At 36.9% G+C, this 13,046-nt stretch overlaps 1 pseudogene; it reads right to left on the reverse strand.

Annotated features, from left to right (window-relative positions):
• Window positions 1-2,974: 2,974 nt before the first annotated feature.
• Window positions 2,975-13,046, reverse strand: part of LOC149259697 (uncharacterized) — a 68,955-nt pseudogene continuing 58,883 nt past the window's right edge.

Here is a 13,046-nt window from a genome sequence, read left to right on the forward strand (position 1 = left end):
TGGCTATTTGCTTACTATTTCCTTGTTTATCAATGGCCATCAGGTTGGGTCCATAAGAACTACCTTTAGGTATACTATGGTGTCTAAAGTCAACTCTTGATTTTTGTATATGGAAGTTTGAAACTTAAATTGTATAAGGAAGATATATTTTGTTTAGGGCTACATGTTACCCCTGTTTTGGTATAAAAAATGTGGAGGAGGATATCTGAATATCAATCTGTCATCTATAGAAATGATCTTTTGAGTTCCTAAAGTAACTGAGGGATCTATTAAATGTCTTATTCCTCTCTTTGTGATTGGAAATAAGTGTTGGTATTATAAGGCCTTGTACTTTGTTTTTTGGACTAATATATTTTTTATGTTCACTAGAAATCAAATTTGAATACTTTGCTTGTAGTTTTGCAGTGGATCTGTTAGGACTAAATCCTTTTTTTCAAGGAAAAACTTGCAAGGAAACTGAAGGGATGCTTCCCCGCATTCATGGATGGAACTGCCAATAAAACCATCTACATAGACTAGTGAACCTAACCCAGTGGGACTCAAACCAGGTGTCTACCAGCATGGAACTAGCTAATGACCAAAAACATTGGCAACAACCAGTTGAGCTAATGCCTTGGGTTTTGTTAGAATATAGCAACTAACTACCAAAAAATCTGCAATTTTCAGAGTTCACTTTGATTTATTTTTATGAGAATATATTTCATCTTACTAGAAAATATCGCTGGTCTGGAGAATGTATACTTAATAATGTCTTGAATTAATATCTCTCAAATGAGAAAAATCTTCCTGATTCATCTTATCATTCAAGTAGACATTGATTCCACAAATGGCTCCAACATTTGAAGTAGGAAAAGGATAATTACAAAAACAAAAATTGAAGTTTATAAATTTTCATGAAATCAATTGTTTCATGAAAACTTGAATCTAGAAAAGATGTACTTCCATTGAACTTAGGATTTCATATTTATGACTCTCTATAAGATGATTACTAGCAAGGCCCATACCAATATTGTAAAAACAAATGCAATACACAACACCATACAAGTCAAAGCAAATATGTCCATCGTCACCCATAGTCTTTCAACTTTATATTGACGAACTAGAAGATCTCATTTCAAAGTGATACAGGTGGTTTCCTTCTCTATGGGATTTCCATTAGAAGTTTGTTGTGTGGATGACATTGTCCTTTTATCCCACATAATCACAAGAAATCAAAATCATCTTGACACTTTCATCTCATTTTGTGATAGTTATGGCCTTCAGGTCAACCTTGCAAAATCAAATATTCTGGTTTTCAACATGTCTAAGAAGGAGGCATCTAAAACTACTCTCACCTATAAATAAGAGGAGGTAGAAATGGTGACATCCTACACTTACACTAGAGTAGTATCCTCTAGCCCATCCTTCAGTGTAATCCCAACAACAAAATCAAGGTGGAGTAGAGGATACGAAGGATAAAAAACATTATAGAAAAAATGTTTCCAAATCAACTTCCAAGATATTTGGGCTTAGATATTCCTCTTCCATACCTTAGTGACACCTTCTCTCTTTTACAATTGTGAAGCTTGGAACCTGTTCCTAAGTGAAACAGGATGGAACTACTTGAGAGAGTACTCATTACTATGCTCTCAGAGTATATTCATGCAAGGAAAACTATCTCACACTTTTAGCCCCTCTGCACTTCCATGATTTTCCATGTTATGACCATGCTACATAGGATTTGTTGCATGGAAGACTCCCACTCAAGCCAAAATAGATATCCTTACGGCTATCCAATTCTCTATACAACTTTCTAGACAAAGTATCATAAATAACTGGCATGCTAAATCTTCTTCTTTGCTCCAATACTTGAACATTGATATCGAATTTCTTATGGCTCAAAGATTTGTTTAAAATACAAGGTGATAGATGTATTTCCCTACTCCTTCATGAGATGCTCCACCTTTGACCATAGGTTATAAAAGATGGATATTTCCACATTGTTAATTCTAGGTTCACTACCTACTATTTTAACCTTCGAAATGATTTTTGTTACAAAAATCGTTATGAGTATATCTACCAGATTTATTAGGCAGGTGGACATTAGAAATCTCATCACATACTTCTTTTCAACATTGGATGATAAGAGAGATTAGGGTTAATGACATTGTTGGCCTAGGGCTTCCTCCTTGGTGCCCTCTAGACCCTTTCCTAGTTTGATATTTTGGGTTTCTTGGGGTTTTATTCTCCCTCTCTTTTGGCAGTCTTCATATATTCAATTCTTTTGCATTTATTCTTAACAATCACCAAATAAATTTCTATTTCCAATGACAACTTTAGAAATCCAATGCAATAGAAAAATAGACATTTTCACATTCAAAACTTGAATTTACAGTGAGAAATTTAGGAGGAAATAACCTAATGATGAAGACAAACAATACTTTTGGATGCATATCATAAGAAAGTGGGAAAAATTTGGAATGTTGATCCAAGTTTTAGAGAGCAGGAAATGTAGCCCATTCACATATAATACAGAGAAAGTGATTAAATTTGAATACATAAAGCAGTACAATAGATTTGTGGTTGATACCCTATATCAAAAATTGTAGATTAAAACAAAAATACATAGAATTCACCTTTACAAGTGATGTCTCTCTGACCTTGTTTCAATTGCACCTAACATCAAAATCATACTACCTCCTGTTCACGATTTACCACCAAAATGATGATATCCTGAGACTGTTGATACCAGAAGTGGGAACAACTTCCAAAATACACAACTACTTTATGGAAATATGTTAGGCACTCATGGCATTAGAGAAATAGGTAGGAGAGATCTGCTACAATGATATTTATATGGATAATAGCATCTAGTCATATAGGTTGAGAGCTTTGAACACCCTAAAAAATGCATATGGCATAAACATTCAGCATTGTAACCTCATAAAATGCGACATGGAAAAGTAGAGTCAGAATTTGTAACAGATATTGCCCTCTCATATCAATAGCAACCTCGAAGAGAGGAAAATTTCAGAGTGAAATGTGAAGAATATCAATAGATCAACTTGTTTTAGACAAATTTCAAAGCCTAAGCTGATTGAGCAATTGAAGTGTGGAGTCTTCATTATCTAAGGAACTTGGGTCTGAGTTTTGTGGTAAAGTCCTCTGCATAGGTGGACTAGAGCAAACTGGGATAGAAGATCAAATTTGAACTGTCAGTGCACTTTGGAGTGGAGAAGGCACTAAATTGGTGTCATTGCTTAAGAAATCCGAATGAGGCCTTCGATAGGGAGGAGCTAAGAAAACTGGTATTGATGTCCTTATTGTCACAGGTCCAACCATTGATGAAGGAGACCCACAATATCCAAGTGCTAAAAAGGATGACCTAGGTTGAGGAATAGTTTGTGGCATCCATTTTTGTTACCTCTGATGTTGGTGTTGCTCTTGCTACCTATGCGAACCCTGGAATTGAATTGAATTAGACCATGGTGAGAAATTTGTAGAAGAAAATGTTGCAACCCACTTCGATACATTGGAAATTCCTAATGTAGGAATGTTGTTCAATGTTATCCCTTGCATCTCTCTCATGTTCTTCAAATGGGGTGTCCACTTGCTGAGATGCTCTTCTATGTATAGTTCTAGCATTTGCACCAGATCTGTTTGCTACAATAGCTTCCCTCCATTTTTGTTGCCTTTGTTGTTGTTTTTGCTCTTTCTGCCTATGCAGACCCCAGGATTTCATTGAATTAGATCATGGTGACAAATTGGCAGAAGATGTTAGCCTCTCTCATAAAACAATAATAAATCCAAAATAAATTACTTAATTAAATATTCCAAGTTAGGAATTTGTGCCTAACTCTTGGGTTGTTCCTCTAAGATAGGAGTTAGTTTAGGTAACTCCTATATTGGCGTGTCTGGTGAGAAATTATCTCAACCAAAGGAGAAATTATCTCAACCAAAGGTGTCTAAGATAGCACGCACTATCTTGAGAACACTGTCTCTCATCTATTTATTTGTAACACTATATTCAATTATTTTTGTAATGTGTAATGAGAGAGAATACGTGAGGCTTCAGCCTTTTTTCCGCCAATATTGTGTCTCTGATTTTTATGTGTGATTTATATATTTCTATGAGTTATTTTCTCTTTTCAATATGTGGTATCAGAGCGTATGTTAGACCTGTGTGAGGCTGCATCAAGGCTGCATCCAAAGTCGTGAGCCTGCAAGTTATTTGTAAGGCGTTTGTTGTAGCATGAGCGTGAACCTGTAACAAAAAGGCCAAAACCGTCCAGGGGCGAGAAGACGGATGAATCTCACGCGATCTCAGCAGATCTATGTCATCGGGTCGTTTTGGTAACGTGGATTACATATTTGATTTGTTTGCATATTATAGTTTTGGTTTATCAAAGGGCACTGTAAGCTGCATTTGTAGTGTGAGCAATCGAAATTTCAAGGAGCGCAGAGCTCCTGAGGCAAATGCTGCAGATGTTGAGGTTGGAGAAGATGAATTGACAGATGCAGTTGATGATACATGCTGACTGTTTGCAGACTAAAGAGATATCGTTTGAGAAGTGCTACACACTTTGCAACAACTGGAGGGCTTCGGTCCCTCTCTGCAAGCGCGTGTTCTAAAAGTACAGTATATCCAATGTCAACAGTTGATGCATTTGCCAAATAATCCTGAAGTGTCCGCAATGCTTCCGACGTATTGCTACACGCTCTGGTAGCTACACGCCATAGTGCTGTTGGCTCTATATGTCCAATTTCTAAAGGAGTGTGGATTATATTTAAAGGGTTAACTGATTCGTGCTTCTCCTTTAACTGCTGGATGTTTTCCTTACGGGTAGCACGAGTTTTGAAGACGAGGGAGTCGAATGCCTTCTTTCTGTTGACTGGTTAAGTTCTCATCATTATGGGCCAAGTTTCCTTCCTGTAAGAAGGTTGTGCTATTATTCCTTCATCTTGAAAGATTTTTATAGCAGAGAAGATCAAACTGCTTGACTTAGGGGACGAAAAACAGATTACACATGCTGTGTGGGGTATAAATATAAATCAAAATCCAAGTTTCAAGTTAAGTGTGATTATATCTGCTTTTAGAAGTACCGGTTCCTCACATTTGTGTTGACTGCAAGTTCTGGAAGTGACATAAATGAAAGTGGCGAAACAGATCCATTTCTTCGCCCATGCCATTGAAGCGTTTGGACTCCCGGACGTTAGTGGAATCCGGCAGGACCTCCGGCTCTAGGCAGCGCTTTCTGAGCGTGGCAGGCATGGTTTAAAGACGGTCCGGAGATTCGAACACGGAACAGAACGGGGATAATAGTTCGGCTGCAGCGCGGATCTCCACTTAACCACCAACGATTTGCATACAACCTGTCTACAAAATATAGATTTGGTCGCTGGAAAAGAAGGCAACATCCACCCGAAAAGAAACAGTCGACGCTTTATTCAAGGCGAGCAATAGTGCTGGTATTATATGAATCGATTTGGCTGTGTGTTTTCCACCGGCATGAAGAAAGTTCAAATGGAATACGATAGTCATCTGGTATCTTTATCTACATTCTCCTAGTCACTGCTTTGAAGCTCTAGCATATTTTGACATGGATTTTCTGCGTTGTGGAGATAGGGCGCAATTGCTCATGCTCGAAATTCGTGACTTTTGACATTCTCACGTTTTTTAAGGTGTGCTTTAAATAACGAAAACTCTTCTTTTTAAGTGACTTCATACAACATTATAATGAAAATTTAAAAAGGAGTATATTTTGTAATGAAGCGTGGTAATTTTTAATATATGATGAGAGATAGTAAGTGGAATGTGAGAGAATGAGTGGGGTGAGAATGAAGTTTAACCCTTAATGTTTCATGAACTTTAATGGGTTAGAGTTAGTGGAGAATAATATTTGGGATGAAGAGAGAATTAATGGTGAATATGATGAGAGATGAGAAAGGTTGTTTTAATTTTTGAAATCTTTGGAGTGATAAATTTTTCAAAGGAAAGTTTATTGATGTAGGAGGTTGAGTCAGGTTTTTGAACGCATTTTCTTCCAAATTTGTGAGTGTCAAATTCTCATTGTTTGAGAAAGCTTTCATGGCAATGTTGTAAAAGATGAAAGGTTGATGATCTCAATACTCAATAAAGACGTATTATTTGTGGTGATTGTGTCCTAGATCCGCCTGAAATTGAATAAGGGGATCTAAGGTACACTGTGTGTATTTGATGGCGCATGTGTTTTATGGATTCATGTTTTTTCTTTTTGATCTGTGTCTAGTTGTGACACATCAATAATTTCATCGCATACATAAAGCAAGCACAACACATAGCTGCAAGATCAACACTACAACAAATAATCAAAGTTTTCAACATCGACATTCTACCTCAACAAACAATTTCACTCAATACAATCAAGTTCATGACTCCAGCGTTTCAAAGCAATGTCTACATCACTACAATCAAGTTAATGAATCTATAAACTTCAACGTTTCAGCACACAGTCTACATCAACATTGTTGAACTTGTAATCAAACTCAAATTCCATTGAATTGTAAGGGTGCATTCTCGGTTGAAACCGACACCCAAGCCTTGAATTGAGTCATTGTAGTGAATCATTGAAATCATTGTAAGCTTTTTTGGGTGCATTTTCGACAGTGTTCGACACCCTGTCCATGAGTTTTAACTCCTTGACACAACCATCACAGCAACCAAAACAAGTTCAACTCTAACACCAATCAAGCAAGTTGAGTTCGTCATCAAGCGAGCGTGAATTCCAGAAAGTTCTAACAAGTGTTCTCAGCAAGTACAATAAGCCACAAATCAAGCGAGCGTGCCATTCAAGTTCCATATCAAGCGAGCCTGTCATTCAAGTAACAAATCAAGTGAAACAGTTCAAAGCACAACATCTACGACAAGAGAGCCTGATTTTAAGTGAGCAAGTTCAGATGACGCAACATATTCAATTGTTACACATTCTTCACAGTTTGATCATCTCCAGTGATGAAGACATGGTGCACGTCAGCAAAGAAACTCTTGCTGATCTTTCAAGGCATCTACAACAAACACATGAAACCGTTGAGTTTCTTCAGCTTGAGTCGCAACTACAAAGAGATGAGCTGCAACAAAAGAGTGCTTCTTCCAGGTCATTCAACCAAACAAATGAAGATAATAATGTTGATTCCAAATCACTCATCCAAACAACTTCAAGTGTCGAAGTTGTTCATGATCAAATTCAAATTTCTTCCAAACCCCTCATCAAGTCGTGGGAAGAGATTCAAAATAACAAGAATCGACGAGGCTTAGGATATGTCACTGATGACACCAACTTACATATCCCAGATTATTCCAAGCCAATTAAGTTTGTGAGTGCAGGATTTCTTGAACAACTCACCTCAACAGGTTCTGAGAAAGTTGCAGTCAAACATAATTGCACGCAACCTGAAGTTGAAGTCCAACCGAAGTGTTCTCATTGTCAAAGAACTGGTCATATGGAAGATCAGTGTTTTGATCTCCATCCGTGTTGCCATTGTGGCAAGCCCAATCATTCCTCAGAAAAATGTCGCAACCAACAAAAATCAGCCAGATTGAAGATACATTATGATGGATTGATCCTTGGGAATGGTCATCCACCGTCAAACGATTGTCTCAGTTCTACAACCGACTACAATCACACATAGTGCAGCCAGCAGTGAACAGATGACGGTACTCTCATGCAGTTGAATGAGGGAGTACAACAGTGAAACTCTCCTACACCTGAAGGGGGGGAGTTCAAATATATTTTGGAGAAGATTGTCTCTCCTTTCAGCTGACAAAGGGGGGCAAATGTCAATGAAATTGACAAGTGGTTGTCAGACTGAAAATCTCGTCAACATCAGCGAAGTAGCCAATGGGCATCTTCATCAGCCAGTGGGCATTTGTCATCAGCAGTAAGCATCAACAAATTCGCCAGTGGGCGATCGACAGCCAAAGCAGCAGTGAGCAACTTTCATAGCAAAAGCAACATTGAGTTGTTTTTCAACATCTTCAGCCAGTGGGCAATCATCATCAGCAAACACGCCAGTGGGCGTTCATCAAATTGTGTCAGTGGACACCGGATGCTGTTTTCAAGCAAAGGACAGTTGGATCCTTTTGCGGCTTGGCACATGATGGAGTTGTCAAGTGTCCTTCAGAGATGAATCAAGCATGCAGTTGATTCATGTTCTCTTCAGATTTGAGTTTTTCCCAGCATCCAGTTTTGGCGGTTTTTTCAGGCAATGTTTTTGAGGATCAACATGAGAACTTGGAAGATGGTTCCTTGTTCTTATTTTGGATTTATCATTGAAGGGGGGAATGTTAGCCTCTCTCATAAAATAATAATAAATCCAAAATAAATTACTTAATTAAATATTCCAATTTAGGAATTTGTGCCTAACTCTTGGGTTGTTCCTCTAAGATAGGAGTTAGTTTAGGTAACTCCTATATTGGTGTGTCTGGTGAGAAATTATCTCAACCAAAGGAGAAATTATCTCAACCAAAGGTGTCTAAGATAGCACGCACTATCTTGAGAACACTGTCTCTCATCTATTTATTTGTAACACTATATTCAATTATTTTGGTAATGTGTAATGAGAGAGAATACGTGAGGCTTCAGCCTTTTTTCCGCCAATATTGTGTCTCTGATTTTTATGTGTGATTTATATATTTCTATGAGTTATTTTCTCTTTTCAATAAAGAAAATTTTGCAACCCACTCTGATACATTAGAAATGCCCAATGTAGGAATGTTGTCCAATGTTATCCCTTGGGAGATCACCTTAAGCCATTCCTTTTCATATCTATCATGTTATTCAAATGGGTTGGGCACTTGCTGAGATGCTCTTCTATGTATAGTTCTAGCATTTGCACCAGCTCTGTTTGCTACAATAGCTTCCCTAGATAATGCTAATGGCAATGGCTCATGCAGAGAGTCTCCAACAACGTCACCAATAAGAGATTTATTAGATGCAATAGCTTCCCTTGGGATATAGGAGGATGAAGTTGAATCATAAAGAGAGCTCGATATATTGTTGTGGAAAAATAGACCCAATTAGGGGGGAAATCCTAGACCCAGACAATGGTAGAGCAGGATGATGAAACTGTTGCTGACAACGATGATTGTGACTAGAACTGAAGCTCAAACAACCTTCTGTGGGAAAATCAAAAGAAACCCATTGTGATGCTCCTCCAACCCAGGGTTCATAATGTTGGTGTTCAACATAATGGATACTACTCTCTCTCTCTTTGGGTGAGCATCTTTCTCTTGGATGCTGAGTGTTGTTGTTTCAACTATCGGGACAATGTTATCTCCTTGGACCTATGTTGTGCAAATGCTCTAAAAATAGTGATTTTCTCTTGCTTATCTTTACATTCTCCCTCTGCTGGTGTCTGTGAGCAAAACCCAAGTTGGTGTGCCACTACCATCCCATATAAACTAATAAAATTAGCATATATAAATCAGACATACTAACTATTTAGTAGCATTGACGAAAAACAAATTGAATACACAATGCCATACAAGTCAAAGCAAAGATTTCCATTGTCACCCATACTCTTTCAGCTTTATATTGATGATTTAGAAGATCTCATTTCAAAGTGATACAAGTGGTTGCCTTCTCTATGGGATTTCCATCAGAAGTCTGTTGTGTGGATGAAATTGTCCTTTTCTCCCGCATAATCACAGGACTCCAAAAGAATCTATACACTTTCAGCTCATTCTGTGATAGTTATGGCTTTCAAGTCAACCTTGTAAAATCAAAAATTCAAGCTTTGAACACATCTAAGAAGGAAGCATCTAATACTACTCTCACCTATAAAGAAGAGGAGGTAGAAATGGTGACATCCTACACTTACATTGGAGTAGTATCCTCTGGCCCATCCTTTAATGTAATCCCAACAACAAATTCAAGGCAAAGTAGCAGATATGAAGGATCTAAAACACTATAGAAAAAATGTTTCCAAGTCAACTTCCAAGATATTTGTGCTTAGATCTTCCTATTCCTTACCTTAGTGACACCTTCTCTCTTTTACAATTGTGAAGCTTGGAACTTGTGCCTAAGTGAAACAGGATGGAACTACTTGAGATAATACTCATTACTATTTTCTCAAAATATATTAATGCAAGGAAAATTATGTCACACTTTTGGCCCATCTGCATTTCCATGGTTTTCCATGTTATGACCATGCTTCATAGGATTTTTTGCATGGCAGACTCCCACTCAAGCTAAAAGATATATCCTTACGAATATCCAACTCTCTATACAACTTGCTATCTAAAGTATCATAAACATCTTGCTTGATATATATTCCTCTTTGCTCCAATACATGAACATTGATATCAAATTTTTTATGGCTCAAAGATTTGTTTACAATACAAGGGGATAGATGTATTTCCCTACTCCTTCATGAGATGCTTCACCTTTGACCATACGCTCTAAGAGATGGATATTTGCACATTTCTAATTTTAGGTTCACTGCCTGTTATTTTTACGTTCTGAATGATTTTGGTTACAAGAATCATTATGAGAATATCTACCAAATTTACTAGGAAGGTGGACATTACAAAGCTCATCACATACTTCTTTTCATCATTGGATAATAAGAAATTTAGGGTTAATGGCATTGTTTGCCTAAGGCTTCCTCCTTGGTGCCCTCTAGACCCTTTCCCAATTTGATCTTTTGGGTTTCTTGGGGTTTTATTCTCCCTATCTTTTGGTGGTCTTCATATATTCAATTATTTTGCATTTCTTCTTAACAATTACCAAAAAAAAATGTATTTCTAATGACAACTTCAGAAATCCAATGCAATAGACAAATGGACATTTTCACATTCAAAACTTGAATTTACAGTGAACAATTTAGGAAGATAGAACCTGATGATGAAAAAAAACAACATTTTTAGATGCGTATACTAAATATCAGCTCATTGGAATATCCCTCCAACTCTGGTTTGTGATATGCGCTTCCCAGAAAATGCATTTACAAGTTCACCTTTGATATCAGCTTTGTTGTTCCAAGCATAATTGTTCCGAGAGGTAGCATGATGCATAAAATATGTCTCCAACAATGATGAGTGCACAAGAGAATTATTCTAGTGATAAAAACTAGGGTATTATAGGTTTAATAACAAAAAACCCTTATTTGAGTGCAAAAAACCCCCCTTATTAAGTATTTTCTTTATCAACAAAAAATCAAGGTCACTTTTTCCACCATATATCTCTTTGCAAAGAATATTGGAATTAATTAACCAGAATGATCTTGTCATCCATTATAATATCTTATATGGATTTGGAGCATGCTAGTACTTACCAACATCTCCTTGTGCAGTTATCTTCACGGAAAATCAATTACCTTAGCAAATTTTTATGTTGTTCCTATCTACAAATTTCCAGAAAATATTGGTGAGATCATGACAGAATGAAGATGGTTGTTTCCAACAAAATAAATGCATTAAAATAATAGTCTCCAATTCTCTTCCAACAAATAAATATTAGTCTTCCTCTTTCGCGAACACCTAGTTGTATTTTGAGCAACCATCTAACATACACAACATACCAAATCCTATAAGCTTTTGCAATAGATGTTACGTGTTGGGAAGTAATAACAAGCATGAGTAAGACCCTAGGGAAACTAAAGAAGGGCTAATCAATGTCACCATGTTAGCTTCTTCACACATTTTTGGCCACCTATCATCTGGCACAAGGGGTGAATCCCTAACAAATCCTAAGCTTTTAGTATGGCAAGCACAAGGAATGATGATAAGTGTTGGGGCATATATGATTTATGTTATTATGCTTTAATAACATCATATAATTCATTCAAATATTATTCAAGTACATTTTCGCATATACCTACCACTACCATCCCACTAAAACCAATAAAATTGGCATATATAAATCATACATACTAAATTATTTAGTAGTAAGGCGGAAAAACAAATGGAATACACAACACCATACAAGTCAAATCAAATATGTCCATTGTCACTCATACTCTTTCAGCTTTAAATTGATGATTTAGAATATCTCATTTCAGAGTGATACAGGTGGTTTCCTAATCTATGGGATTTCCATCAGAAGTCTAATGTGTGGATGACATTGTCCTTTTATCCCACATAATCACAGGACTCCAAAAGCATCTAAAAACTTTCAACTCATTTTGTGATAGTTATGGATTTCAACTCAACCTTGCAAAATCAAATATTCAGGGTTTCAACATGTCTGAGAAGGAGGCATCTAATACTACTCTCACCTATAAAGAGAGGAGGTATAAATGGTGACATCCTACACTTACACTGGAGTAGTATCCTCTGGACCATCCTTAAGTGTAATCCCAACAATAAAATCAAGGTGGAGTAGAGGATATGAAGGATCAGAAACACTACAGAAAAAATGTTTTCGGGTCAACTTCCAAGATATTTGGGCTTAGATATTCCTCTTCCATACCTTAGTGACACCTTCTCTCTTTTGCAATTGTGAATCTTGGAACCTGTGCCTAAGTGAAACATGATGGAACTACTTGAGATAGTACTCATTATTGTTCTCTCAAAGTATATTAATGCAAGGAAAAATATCTCACGCTTTTGTCCCATCTAGACTTCCATGATTTTCCATGTTGTGACCATGTTGCACAAGATTTGTTGCATGGAGGACTCCCACTCAAGCCAAAACATATATCCTTACAACTATCCAATTCTCTATATAGCTTGCTAGCCAAAGTATCATAAATGACTTGCATGTTATATCTTCCTCTTTACTCCAATACTTGAACATTGATATCAAATTTCTTATGGCTCAAAGATTTGTTTACAATACAAGGCGATAGATGTATTTCCCTACTCCTTCATGAGATGCTTCACCTTTGACCATAAGCTCTAAGAGATGGATATTTCCACATTTCTAATTCTAGGTTCACTACCTGTTATTTTTACCTTCTAAATGATTTTGGTCACAAGAATCATTATGAGAAGATCTACCAGATTTATTAGGCAGGTGGACATTAGAAAGCTCATCACATACTTCTTTTCAGAATTGGATGATAGGAGAGATTAGGGTTAATGACAT

The sequence above is a fragment of the Pinus tabuliformis genome, chromosome 6 (assembly GCF_031772625.1).
Source record: "Pinus tabuliformis cultivar Carrire ecotype Pingquan chromosome 6, CPIR1, whole genome shotgun sequence".
NCBI lineage: Eukaryota > Viridiplantae > Streptophyta > Pinopsida > Pinales > Pinaceae > Pinus > Pinus tabuliformis.